General features: G+C 49.7%; 1 long non-coding RNA gene across 1 annotated transcript; it reads left to right on the top strand.

The window, feature by feature from the left end:
• Positions 1-270: 270 nt before the first annotated feature.
• LOC128783205 (uncharacterized) lies at positions 271-1,762 on the top strand. Its single transcript, XR_008429033.1, has 2 exons — positions 271-714; positions 953-1,762. It is a non-coding gene; the product is annotated as an uncharacterized LOC128783205 (long non-coding RNA).
• The last annotated feature ends 12,926 nt before the right edge of the window (positions 1,763-14,688 follow it).

Raw genomic sequence — 14,688 nt, 5'->3', positions numbered from 1 at the left:
TCAGTGCGGGCACAGGGCAGTGCAAGGCGGGCTGGCAAGCGAAGGCCGGAGCCTTTGGAGGCTCCAAGCCTTAAACATCAGCCCTTGCAGCAGCCCAGATCCGGGTCCCGCAGTTCCCAAGGCTGCCATGGCCTTCAGAGCATGAAGGTGGATTTGGCATGCCTGTGGCCCGATGCCGCCTCCCGGTCCAGGAGTCCCCGTGGCTCCAGCAGCAAGGGTGGCTGAAGGCTTCCTGCCTGCTTTGGGCCATTGCTGCAGGGGCCACTGCTGTCAGAGCCCCCTCTCTGCTGCTGACAGCTCTGCTCCTGGGGACACTGCTCTGGCCCAGCCCAGGAAGAGCAGCAGTGCCCAGTGCCAGCAGTGGTGTCGGTGGGACCCCCTGTGCACAGGGACCCCCAGCCCCGGGGTGGCCGTGCCAGCCCCGCCGGGGACCTCCAGCCCCAGCAACCCAGAACAAGTGGAAAGCACAAGGGTGCAAACGCCGCCTGGGCCCAAAGGCATTGCAAAGAGAACTGAGATTTTAAAAAGAAACAGTATTTTTTTCCCAAAGATAGGCAAAAGCTAGGATTTACAGAAGATGTTTTATTTGGACAATCCTTATAGAAACAACAGTCTACAGAACATGTTTACATGGCAGCCTATAGAGTAACAATCTACAGAACATCTTTACATGGGTGCTTATAGACTAACAAACTTCCAATCATATTTACATGGGTACGTATAGACTAACAAACTTCCTAACATATTTACATGGGAGCTTATAGGGTAACAAATTTTCTAACTTATTTACGTAGTGTGCAATTGACTGAAGGCGAAAAACCAAGCAGCCGAGCAGCGGGCTTCTGTGCGCACTGAAGGCAATTGCAAGAATCCAGCAGCTGCTCCTTGCCAAGCACAGGCAGCTGCCTAGGTTCTTGCTTCTTGACCAACTCACAGTTGCCCTTCTTTTCAGCAGCTGCCACCGTGTTCTCTGCATCTCGGAGCCTCTGGAGAGTAGCAGGACTTTCCAAGGTGGGATTCATGACCGCTACGTCAGAACCCAGGAAAGTTTTCTTGGAACACCTTCTATTGGCATGCCAAGAGTGAATTCAAGAGGCAGGAGAGCAGCAGCCACCGTCCTGCAGCAGTCTGCGAGCTTCGCACACAAGCCGGCTTCTTCGCGGCTTCGTTCTTCGCCTCTTACAAGCTACCGCGATCTCCAGCTGCCGGAGGACAAGAAGCGGCTACTTCGCGCACAGATGACGGCAGCGGCAGCGGTGCGCTCCGGAGCCCCGCTTTTGCCGAAAGACGCCGGCAAGCGGCACTTGCTTTCGGCCAGCTCCGCAGCTGCGTATTCTGCCTCTCTAGTCGCCTACTGTAGGAGGAGGGGTTGGGTAAGGAAGGCAGTCCAGGGTTGCCATGGGAAACTGCAGTTGTATGAGTTCTCCACCCCCTTTTGTAAGAGAATTGTACCCTCCCCCTGTCCTGTCAGTTATTGTTCAAGTCTGCCCCTTAGCCTAGAATCTTCTCTGTTCCACGTTTTCCCTTTGTTTCTTCCACCAAGAACACTCCTTTCCCCTTTCCCCCCTGGTTAATGTTGTATTTCCCCTCCCTTTAGCCTTCTCCCGATTGTACCCTCGAATGCTAAACCCTCCTACCCCTACGCAGTAAAAGAATCCTCACCCCGCCCTTCGGGGCTCTCGGAATCTGCCTCCCTTCTGCTTCGTTGTCTCCCTGTTTGCCCCTTCTGCGACCCTTCAATAAACGAGCAGGATTTCAGCAACCCGAGTGTCCTTCCCGTTCTTCTGGTGGACCCTCAGATGTACCAGCTATCCGAGCTTCGTGCCGAGTGCCTAAAAGCCCCCACGGCTCGGCAAGTGGCTGCCCGAACAGGGACGGACACCAGCGGGTCCAGTCCTTGACCGTCTCCTGGAGATTGCCTGCTCTGTGACCAGCCTTCTCCAGGATTGCAAGCGGCGTTCGGGACCAGTTCCAGGGACAGCCGCCCTTTCAGTTCGGAAGGCTGCTGTCTCCTGGGTTCTGCTGATAACCGACGGACTTTCAAACTGCGCGGCAGCGGCAACGCCCTCGGACCAGCAGAAGTTCCACCAGACCCCTCTTCCATGTCCCCGTTTTATGCCTGAATCCTTCAGAGGTATGCTTATCTTGCTTTTTCTTACGCCTGACTAGGCTTCACCTCCTTTTTTTGTTTTTTTGGTTTTTTTTCCTTTCCGAAGAGGGTGATTTAGCTGTGAGACCTGATATAATGGGTAACCACCTGTCTCCAGCTCAACGGGAGTGTTAGATCCAAATTAAGTCCCACCTTGTTTTAGGGAACATTTCTTTTATAAAGAGAGATTTAAAGCCTTTTGTTAAATTTATATTTGAACATTTTACTGCTACTACATGGGAAGATGCTTTGGTGCCTGATTTCTGGGGAAGAGTTGGGAGAAAGATTTACGATTTACAAGTTCAGGGGAGGATTTCAGTCGGTTGTTTTTTTCCGCTTTTTCATTCCATTCTTAATTTGTTAAAAAAGAAGAGAGAGAGTTGGGTCCCCAGTTCACCTACCTCGTGTTCCTCCCCCCCCAATCCTATTCCCTCTTCCCCTAAGGGCGGATCGGGAGACAGATCCTGCCATACATCGGCACAGAGCTGCTGCCGTCTCTCTGCTGCTTCCCGATCCTCCCTGTCCCATTCGTGTGTTGGGACTGGACACCCCAACACACGTCATTCCTGTTCCCTCTATACCAGAGACCCTAATCCTAGTTTGAAACCCTGTTGCTCTTTAGAGGACTTAACTGAACAAATAGGACAAAATGGCGCCTGCCTCATGGTGAAAAAAGACCAGCCCCAAGATGGCGCCCCTCCTTCTCCTTCACCCCAGAAAATTCCTGACATCTCGCCCCTGCCTCCTCCCCCCCCTCCGTCGAGTGCCGCCCCTGTGTCGGGACCCGTCCCCTCCTTCCGTCTGACCACACCCCTGGGTGGGCCCCCTGTGGCTGGGACCAGTCCCCCAGTGGGCCCAGCCCCTGTGGGTGGGAGCCCCCCACCAGAAAGTCACGCCCCAGTGGGTGGGTCGGGACACGCCTCCTCCTCTCCTGCCACTGCCAGTACCGGAACCAGGAAGAAGCCTGGCCAGAAGCAGGCCATCCTGGCCTGTCGGACGCACGGTCTCCGGGACCCACCGGCCAGGGGGAGGCACCGTGCCCTAACCCAGCCTGCTTCATGCTCGGAAGAGGATGACGAGAGTGGCAGCCCCCAGCATTCCAACAAGTCGGGGGGGGGGGGTTGGGCAAAGATCAGAGAGGAGGCAATTAAGGATGGGAATTTGGAATTGGCACGGGACTTGGGCAGCTTTGCGGCACCGGTCATCCTCTGGCGGGGGAGGGAGCCAAAGTGGGAGCAAATTCCATACGCTGAGGTGAAGGAGTTAAGGAAGGCTGCCAAAGATTATGGCAGAAACTCACCTTTCATTAAAAATGTGCTGGACTTAACATTTGCTGGACGTTTGCTAGTCCCCCATGATTTAAGGTATATTGCTAAGGCACTGTTTTCTCCCACCGAATGAGACCTCTAGGAGATTCATTGGAAAAAACTGTTGAAACCACTCCTGCGCAAGTATGATCTCGCAGAGGTGGTGGGAGAGGGGGATGAGGCAATGGAAGCCCTTGCTGGAGAAGGGGAGTTCAGCAGTCCGGAGGACCAAATTCTACTAGCACAGGAGCTGCTTTAGGACATAGCAGCAGCAGGAAAGGAGGCACTCCTGAAGATACCAGACGGTAAGACCCCCCTCCAAAACTTTTCTTCTATCATGCAAGGGCCTGAGAAGACTTTTATTACTTTTGTTGATAGACTGAAAGAGGCCATTGAGAGACAAATAGACAACGCAGAAGCTCGTGCAGAGCTTCTACGAAAGATGGCCATTTCTAACTCTAATTCGGAAACAAAAAAGATTCTCCGTGCACTACCTCAGGACCCCGAGCCCACCATCTCTCAGATGGTGGAGGCTTGCACAAAGGCAATGTCAATGGAGCACATGGGGGCCCTGGCTGTCAGCAAAGGGGTGGGAGAGGCCATGATAAACTTACAAAATACACGCTGTTTTAACTGTGGTCAGCTGAGCCACATCCAGGTGAACTGTCCCCACTGGCCACAGATTCAACAACCTATCTTGCCCCTCCCAAGACCATATCCTAGGAACCCATTTTATCAAGATCACCAGTTTCATCTACAGCGACAAGGGTACCAGCCAGCGGGAAACTGGCTGCAGAGTGCGAGGAAGGGCCGCGTGACGACAGCAAGTGGCCCTTCTCAGCATCCCAGCCTTCCGACCATCAGGGCGGACGAGTGGCCGCGCGGCCAAGTCCAGCAGTTCAGCACAGCCACGAGGACGGACTCCGCCTCTTCCGCCGGACAGGTACCCTAAATCAGGGCAATCGTCGGGTCCTCCGCAGCAGCGTCACCATCTCTCTCCAGGATGAGGACCTGACGAGAGTTCCTGCTGGGTTCCTGGGCCCCTTCCACGACTGTCGGGACACCACCGTGCTCATCTTAGAAGACTCCTTCAACACGCTGAATGAAATCACCATCTTAGCTGAGGTAGTGTGTTTTCCACCAGGAGAGGAGATCACCGTCTCCGTCATTTGTAACCACCCGCCATTTACTTTAAGGAAAGGAGATCCTTTTGCTTTGCTTTACGTACTGGACACTCACGATGACCCGGACACAGAGAGACATGTTTTCTTCACCCAAAATGTATGTAAAGAAAGACCATTAATTGATGCCAAACTTTCTTTCCAGGGAAAGTCGGTGCAGATGCGGCTCATGGCAGACACAGGAGCTGACGTGACCATCATCCCCCAGGTGAGGTGGCCCAGCGATTGGGAGCTTGTGCCCCCTTGCGGCAGGATCTCCGGTGTGGGCGGAGCGGTCCATTCTCTGAGGAGTAGGCATCTTGTGTGCATGGAAGGTCCGGAAGAACAATTGGCAACGGTGAGACCTTTTGTTGTCTCTTTAAACATACTATTATTAGGAAGGGATGCTTTATGCCAATGGGGAGCCCGCCTCGACATCCCTAGCCCTTTGTGGGATTTTTAGTGTGGGCCACTGCAGAGCGCACTTCCCCACCCCTGACCTGGAAAACCAACACACCTGTCTGGGTGAATCAGTGGCCCCTTCCATCAGAAAAATTGAGTGTGCTTCATAAATGAGTAGAGGAGCAGGTGAAACTTGGGCATTTAACACCTTCTACCAGCCCTTGGAATACCCCTGTCTTTGTAATTAGAAAACCTGGCACAGACAGGTGGCGCCTGCTCCAAGACCTGCGAAGGGTTAATGATGTGATAGAAGATATGGGTCCCATTCAACCAGGCCTTCCGTCACCTTCTATGCTCCCCAGAGACTGGCAGCTAGCAGTGATAGACATCAAAGACTGCTTTTTTAACATTCCGCTCTACCCCGGGGATGCTCCCAGGTTCGCCTTTTCTGTACCATCATTGAATAGGGCTGAACCTTTTAAAAGATATCATTGGACATCCCTGCCTCAGGGGATGAAAAATTTCCCTGTGCTCTGTCAGACTTTTGTAGCGCAGATTTTATCACCTGTGCGTCGGCTTTTCCCTGAGGCCATCATCCTGCATGACATGGATGATGTGCTAGTTTGTGCTTCCGACTCGACATACCTAAAGGCAACACTGGACAAGACTATTAAGGCTATCAAAGCTGCAGGGCTCCAGATAGCGGAAGAGAAGATCCAATTCTCAGCACCATGGAGGTACCTCGGATTCCTCATCACGGGAAGGACAGTGACGCCACAGACACTGACCGTCAATGAGGACCCAAGGATTCTGCAAGACCTTCAGCAGCTGTGCGGAACGATCACCTGGATCCGCCCCCTCCTGGGACTGACGACTGAGGAGCTGTCACCTCTCTTCTGTCTGCTTCAAGGCGACGGAGACCTCGCCTCACCGCACGAACTGACACCTGCCGCGCGGGAAGCCCTGCAAGGGGTTGCTGTTGCTCTGAAGTCTCGCCAGGCACACCGCGTGGTCCGGACCCTTCCCGTGAACTTTGCGGTGTTGGGTAAATGCCCCCACCTCCATGGACTTCTCTTCCAGTGGGATAACAGAGCATCTGATCCCCTGGTCATCTTAGAGTGGCTCTTCCTACCACACCAGCCCTCTAGGACGATCACGACCCCTGCAGAATTGCTAGCCACTTTAATAATGAAGGCACGACACCGCCTCCGAACCCTCGCAGGGTGTGACCCTGAGTGCATTTACTTACCTGTTTCATTAGATCAATTGGACTCGTTGTTGCAAACTAATGAAAATTTGCTCATTGCTTTGGACAGCTTCCCCGGACAAATTTCGGTTCACTATCCTAAGCATAAATTGTTTAAGGATACATTGCATTTGGCCCCAAGAATGTTTAAAAGTAAAACACCAATTCCAGGTGCTCTCACGGTGTTCACCGATGGGTCGGGCAGATCCCACAAATCGGTGATCACTTGGAAGGACCCGGACAGTCAGAAGTGGGAGTCTGACGTCCAGCTGGTTGAGGGTTCCCCCCAGATGGCGGAACTTGCCGCAGTCGTGAGAGCATTCAAAAAATTTCAACAGCCTCTGAATGTGGTCACTGATTCGGCCTATGTCGCTGGGGTAGCAGAAAGGGCCGAAGGTACCCTCCTCAAAGAAGTTTCAAACACAAATTTATACAGTTTACTCTCTGATCTCATTTGGCTACTTTCCCATAGAGAGCAACCTTATCATATCATGCACGTAAGGGCACACACCGATTTACCCGGAGAGATCACTGAGGGTAATCGGAAAGCGGACCTCCTAGCCATGTCAACACAAATATCTGCAACCGCTTCAACCACCTTACCAGACATACTCCGGCAAGTGCGGCTCAGCCGTGCATTTTACCACCAGAATGGCCAGCTCTTGTGCGACAATTTAAGATCTCGATAGCACAGGCAAGAGCCATTGTTTCTACCTGCCCGAGCTGCCAGTCTTTTGCTCTCCCTTCCCTCATTACGGGGACAAATCCCCGAGGGTTGGGAGCGCTAGAGATATGGCAGACAGATGTAACACACTTCGAGCCGTTTGGTCGGATGAAATACATACATGTCTCTATTGACACGTTTTCCGGCGCAGCGTTTGCCTCCGTCCATGCAGGCGAAAAAACCAGGGATGCCATGAAACATCTTTTCATGGCATTCTCTACGTTGGGAGTCCCATCTCACATAAAAACTGATAATGGCCCATGCTATGCGTCAAAGCGCTTTGGTGAGTTTGCGCAACAGTGGGGAATTTCCCATACCACCGGAATTCCCCACAATCCTACAGGACAGGCGATAATAGAGAGGGCCCACAGAAATCTAAAAAGGCTCCTTGAACAACAACATAAGCCGGACATTACAGTGAGCCCAGCCGAAAGGTTATGTAAGGCCCTGTATGTCCTGAATTTTTTAAACTGCTCAGAAAGGGAGTCTGACCCTCCTATTATCCGCTATTTTCACAATAACACCAGAGCGCAACTCGCCGAGAGGCCACCAGTCTTGATAAAGGACCCAGAATCCAAAGCTATCCAGGGCCCTTTCCCTCTAATAACCTGGGGGAGAGGGTATGCCTGTGTTTCTACAGATAAAGGACCAAGATGGATTCCGGGGAAATATGTCAAGCCCTTCGTAGAGGTGCCAGCTCAGCAAGACAACGTGTCCTTGGTGCAAACCACCGAGAACACCTCATCGATGGACGGAGTTTCCACTGCCTGGAAGAGGAGGAGAAGAAAGACCGTACCTCCCAATATCGTCACACGTGTCATGATTACCCGAAGATATTTTCCCCCGCTGAACTCTACGTACCCAATTACCCCATCGCCCCCTGTACCCTTTCCTTTCCCCTAACCTCCCCTTTCCCTCAATCCTTACCCCTTTTCTCTAATTTTATTTAGTGCTTATTTAGTAAATAAAAACGGGGGAGGTTGGGGAGGGACCACTGAGGAAAATTTATCATTCAAGTTATGCTTTCTTTTATCACAAGACGCTGAGGATGACTGCCGCCTTGAAGACACCTCTGAAACATCTGATGCTCCTGATCGTCATCATCTGGCTGTCACCGGTCAGGAGCTGGATAGTCCCACAGCTGAGAGAAAACATATGGGTCACGCTGGCGAAGTCCTTGAAGCAGGACAACTTCTGTATGGCCATGGGAAGTGTGGACAATCCGTTATCCACGTGCCTGGTAGGAGTCCCCCTGTCGCCAAACGACTATCCATATGCAGGAAAAAAACCTAATCCTGTGGACACCTGGGATGAGTGGACGAGGATTCTGCCATATGCACCACAGGAGCCCCAAGAATTGGACCTATTGGGCTCCTCTCAGGCAACATATTGTGTCAGGTTTAGGTACCAGCCCTCCCAGAAAGACTGGGATCAAATGGCTAAACTCCACCCCGCTGGTACCCAAGAAGTAAAAAGACACGATGTATCTCCCCACGATGGGAGATACCATGCAGCAAATTGGTGCAATTACACCTCGACCATGGTATCTAGGTCCTCCTCAGTTCCCAGGGTGCTCCCCAGGGGGGTTTTTCTCATCTGCGGCGACAGGGTGTGGGCAGGGATTCCCTCCCAAATCCAGGGAGGCCCCTGCAGCCTTGGGCAGCTTACCACACTGACACCGAACAAAACACAAATTTTAAATTGGAAAAACGAAAAGAAATTGGCTCGCAAAAAGAGATCCTATAACCAATTCGACAAAAATTGTGATTCAAAAATTTACAATTGGGGAAAGACGAAGAGAGTCACGGTATCCATATTTTTACCATGGTATGCCGCAGCAAAGGCCCTCGGTGAGCTTTCTCACCTCGAGTGTTGGCTCAGTAAGCAGGCCAACGCCACGTCCGCTGCCCTGTCCGACTTGCTAGCGGACGAAGAAGTCACCCGGCACGCCACACTGCAAAATAGGGCTGCTATTGACTTCTTACTGCTCGCCCATGGCCACGGCTGTGAGGACTTGGAAGGAATGTGCTGCTTCAATCTGGCATCAAAGAGCACATCCATCCAAGCTAATATCCAGCAGATCCGAGAGCAAGTTGACGACCTCAAGACTGAGACCTCGACTGTAGATCCTGTGAATAAACTGCTGTCTCAATGGGGTGTCCCAGGGTGGGTTGCTATCATCCTCAGGGGACTCTTTTGGATCTTTCTGATAATGTTCATGATCTCGGTTGCTTTATTTTTGTTTAGACGTATGTTGCTTAAAACGTTGGGAAGTGCTTATTTAATAAATAAAAACGGGAGAGATGTAGGAGGAGGGGTTGGGGAAGGCAGTCTAGGGTTGCCATGGGAAACAGCAGTTGTATGAGTTCTCCACCCCCTTTTGTAAGAGAATTGTACCCTCCCCCTGTCCTGTCAGTTATTGTTCAAGTCTGCCCCTTAGCCTAGAATCTTCTCTGTTCCACGTTTTCCCTTTGTTTCTTCCACCAAGAACACTCCTTTCCCCTTTCCCCACTGGTTAATGTTGTATTTCCCCTCCCTTTAGCCTTCTCCCGATTGTACCCTCGAATGCTAAACCCTCCTACCCCTACGCAGTAAAAGAATCCTCACCCCGCCCTTCGGGGCTCTCGGAATCTGCCTCCCTTCTGCTTCGTTGTCTCCCTGTTTGCCCCTTCTGCGACCCTTCAATAAACGAGCAGGATTTCAGCAACCCGAGTGTCCCTCCCGTTCTTCTGGTGGACCCTCAGATGTACCAGCTATCCGAGCTTCGTGCCGAGTGCCTAAAAGCCCCCACGGCTCGGCAACTGGGAGATCCTTTGCATTACAGGGCGAATAAAGGGGGGATGAATGTGTGTGAATGAGACGCGGGCTGGTTACCCCAGACCTGCTAAGCGAGAGCGGCAGTCTCCCATGCTGCGTTTCCGTCTTTTTCGCGAGAAAAGCGGCCAGTAAAGAGACTAAGCGAGTGATAAAAAGAGTGAGAGAACCCCCCCCTGGGACTGGGTCTCAGAGAAAGAGTGGGACCCCTTAGTGTGTGGGGGGGGGGGGGGGAGGAAAAGGTAATTAATTAGAAAAAAAAATTAATTAAAAGGTAAAAAGAGGGTTTTCTTGGCATAATCTATTGGGGAAAAATAAAAGGTAAAATGTGTAGGAGGGGCCCCTAAAAATTCTGCTGGATTGAGGGATAAGAATGCCCAAGAACATCCAAGATCAAACCTGCTGGATTGAGGGATTAATGTTCCAAGAGCATCCAGGGTTAAGTCAAACCTGCTGGGTTGAGGGATTAACATTCCAAGAGCAGCCAGAATTAAGTTTGCTGGGTTGTTGAGAGCACCCAAGATTGAGTAAAAATTTTGCCAGTTTGAAGATAAGTCTGACAGGATCTAGAGTTGGGAACCACACAGCTAGATTGAGGGGTATCCAAGAACACTGGGACTAGCCAGGGACACCTAAAAGTGTAATAGGTGTGTTGAAAAATAAAAGGTACCTTGTTGTTGTGGTTGTTTTGTTATGTGTAAGAGTAAGTAAAAATAAAGTGAAGTGAATGTAGACGAAGGAAAGTATATGTATGCATCCTGCCCTGTTAAGCAGCCTCACTGTGCTTCCCTGCTGTGACTGACAAACACAAGTTACGAACCCTCAGAACTGAAAAAGTTCAATCAAATATTGCTTCCATTGATGACCATGATATTGTCTCTAATACCTTGTTACAACTTATGTTATGTAAGTGTTAATACCCCTATCCTACATACCTTGTTACAACTTATGTTATGTAAGTGTTAATACCCCTATCCTACCAGTTCGTAAACCTGATGGGTCATACCGGTTAGTACAGGATCTGCGGGCCATAAACAAGGTAACTGAGGATCTGTATCCTGTGGTGGCCAATCCCTACACGTTATTAACTTGCTTAACAGCCGAGCTAACTTGGTTTACCGTTTTAGATTTAAAAGATGCCTTCTTTTGCCTTCCTATCCACGAAGCCAGAAAATTTTTGCATTTGAATGGGAAAATCCTAAGAGCGGGCGAAGAACTCAACTGACATGGACCAGACTCCCACAAGGATTCAAAAACTCACCCACTTTGTTTGGAGAACAACTTGCAAAAGAATTAGAGACCTGAGAAGCCCCTCCAGAGGAAGGGAAGTTGCTACAGTATGTAGATGACATCCTGATAGCCACACGGACAAGGGAAGCATGCATGGCCTGGACGATAAGCCTCTTGAACTTTTTGGGGCTCCAAGGGTACTGAGTATCAAAGAAAAAAGCCCAAGTAGTAAAACAGAAAGTAACTTATCTGGGCTACGAAGTCAGTGCTAGACAACGTACCTTGGGCCAAAGCCGAAGGAGGCAATATGCCAGACCCCAAAACCTCAGACTGTAAAGGAACTACGAACTTTCCTGAGGATGACAGGGTGGTGCAGGTTATGGATCTATAACTATGGACTGTTTGTTAAGCCCTTCTATGAACTGATTGCAACTGAAAGCAGGAACATCCAAGAGACAAAGGAAGCTACGCAAGCTTTCAAGCAGCTGAAAAAAGCCCTCATGTCAGCTCCAGCCCTGAGATTGCCGGACGTGAGTAAGTCTTTCCTTTTATTCTCCCATGAGAAGCAAGGAATCGCCTTAGGAATACTAGCACAGGACCTCGGCCCATATCGGAGAGCAGTGGCTTACTTCTCGAAGCAATTGGATACAGCAGCTAAAGGGTGGCCTGGGTGCCTCAGAGCTGTTGCAGCAGTCGTACTGAACATCCAAGAGGCACACAAATTCACCCTAGGCCAGAAAAGAACTGTGCTAGTGTCTCACACAGTGTCTGCAGTGCTAGAGGTAAAAGGTGGGCATTGGCTTTCCCCACAACGGCTCCTGAGATACCAAGCTATCATAGTGGAGCAAGATGATGTAGAGATAGTAGTGACTAACATTGTCAATCCAGCCTCCTTCCTCAGTAGAAACCAAGGGGAACCAGTGGAACATGACTGCCTGGAGACCATTGAAGCCACCTACTCCAGCTGCCCTGACTCGAAGGACACCCCTCTGGAGAATGCAGAAGTCTCGTTTACTGATGGAAGCAGTTATATCATCAGTGGAAAACGGCACGCCGGGTAGGCAGTTACAACGTGCAAGGAAGTAATATCATCTGGGCCCCTGCCAACAAATACCTCTGCACAGAAGGCCGAGATAATTGCTCTAACTCGGGCCCTAGAATTGGCAAGAGGGAAAGAAATAAACATATACACGGACTCGAAGTATGCATTTGGAGTAGTGCATGCTCACAGAGCCATTTAGAAAGAGAGAGGACTGCTGAACTCTCAAGGGAAAAATATTAAAGATGCATCAGAAGTACTGCGACTTCTAGAAGCAGTCCAGTTGCCAGAGAAAGTAGCGATCATGCACATTAAGGCACATCAGAAGATAAACTCAGAATTGGAAGAAGGAAACGAGCTGGCAGATAGGGAAGCAAAAGAAGCAGCAAGAATTGAGGTCATAACTGAGGCAGCCCTGATTCCAGACGGGCAAATTTCCCCTAAAGGTAAGCCAAGATACAACAAACTAGAAAAAAAATTAATCTATGAGCAAAAAGGAGACTATAACCAAGAGGGATGGGCCACCATAGAAGGAAAATTAGTTCTACCCTCCTATTTATTATGGTCCCTAATAAAGGAAGAACGCCAGAAAACCATTGGGGTATTGATGCTCTAGCATAACTAGACATTTACAACTCGACAATGTGACCTTTGCCTCCAGACCAACCCCAAAAATACTCCCAAACCAAAGCTTAGCCAGATGAGGAAGGGTCATGGGCCGGAGCAGCAATGGCAGATTGATTGTACAGAATTGCCAAGAAAAGGGGGGTATAAGTTTTTACTGGTGCTAACAGATACCTTTTCAGGATGGCCAGAAGCATTCCCCACCAGGACTTCTAAAGCTCAAGAAGTAACTAAGGTATTGGTACAAGAAAACATACCACGCTTTAGAGTCCTGGCCACAATCTCCTCAAATAGAGGACCACATTTTATTGTAAAATTCGTGCAACAAGTTAGCCAATACTTGAACATAGACTGAGAACTTCACACCCCATATAACCCACAATCAAGTGGTCAGGTAAAAAAAAATGAATCATTTGATCAAACAACAAATTGTACAATTGGGACAAGAAGCTAATTTGTCATGGACTCAATCCCTCCCATTAGCACTACTGCAGATCCGAACCAAACCCAAGACTAAAGAAAAGCTAAACCACTTTGAATTGATTTATGAATAACCATATGGGGTGCGAAAGAGAATGTCTACCCAAGACATGTCACTAACCTCCTGTATGTTAAGTCTCTTAACTTGGTGTATCCAGCACCAATCACTAGCTAATAAACACAAGTCATAACTAGTGAAATACACTGTTTAGAAGACTTTATGTCACCCAATTATAATTCTATTAATTTTAGTTACTGTAAGTTTAATGATGTCTACTTTAACACTCATGTAAGAATTCGAGGATGTTAAAACACATGGCCAGTCTGACATCACTCTCTAGAATTCATAGAATCTTACTGAAAGAGGACGGTCATGATAGTAGATCAGAATTTAAATCAAGACCCCTGTAGTAAAAGAATTTACTATATTTTAAGAAAAGGGGGGACTGAAGCAGAGATTTTTAGAGTTAGGTTAACAAAATGAATTAAGCATTTCCAATTTAGCTTGTAGAGTTATGTGTTGAATTTTCAACCTTTTACTTAAGAAACCTCTGCCTAGTACAAAGGGCATAGGAAAATGCAAATTTCGGAAGCTTCTTGCATAAAGAACAATACCAGAAGAAGCAAAGAACCCAGATAAAGAAGCTCCTCTGTCTCCAAGCCTATCAAGACTGACAGATGTACTCAGATAAGCACCAAAGGACCAAAAGCCCACGCGCAGAGAGGAAAAGTTCAAAAGTTCAATTATGAGGAAGACCACAATCTTCAGCCTCAGGACCACCAAGAGACCCCCCGTACGACCACCACAGCAAACCACGCATGCCCAGAAGGGCGTGGACTTACTTAGCATGAGAAGCGAGGACAGGCGGGGCCAGGGGTTGAATACGCATGAAAAAGTTGTGCAGTGTATTGCATATGGAACGTCTTTAAGAATAAAAGCGTGGGTCAGACTGAGGCTCGGGACACAAGTTTTGGAGAGCTATCTCACTTGTGCCGGGCGCTGACATACATACCCATTTCATAACGACCCCAGGTTACGGACTCTATTTATTTATTCCGCGTATCGTTTCAGAGGTTTCTTCCCTTCGCCAGGCTGCAACGTGCCCGCTAGGACCAAGAACTGGGCAGGAGTGGGCAGAGAGCACGGCCATCTGCCAGCAGGTTGCAGCTTGCCCAGGAAAGTGCAGTGTCCTTGGAATGTGCAGCAAATCTTATTTCCTGGCAAGGTCGGGCTAAGTGAGCAGTGCTGGTACACTTTCTCCTTGAGAACTGGAGCGGAAAAGCTTTTGGCTAAGATGTAGGCGACTAGAGAGGCAGAATACGCAGCTCAGGAGCTGGCCGAAAGCAAGTGCCGCTTGCCGGCGTCTCTCGGCAGAAGCGGCGCTTCGGAGTGCACCACTGCCGCTCCAGTGATCTGTGCGCGAAGTAGCCGCTTCTTGTCCTCCGGCAGCCGGAGATCGCGGTAGCTTGCAAGAGGCGAAGAACGAAGCCGCGAAGAAGCCGGCTTGTGTGC

The sequence above is a fragment of the Vidua chalybeata genome, unplaced genomic scaffold (assembly GCF_026979565.1).
Source record: "Vidua chalybeata isolate OUT-0048 unplaced genomic scaffold, bVidCha1 merged haplotype W_reject_28, whole genome shotgun sequence".
Taxonomy (NCBI): Eukaryota; Metazoa; Chordata; class Aves; order Passeriformes; family Viduidae; genus Vidua; species Vidua chalybeata.
This window is presented reverse-complemented; position numbering and strand designations above follow the sequence as displayed.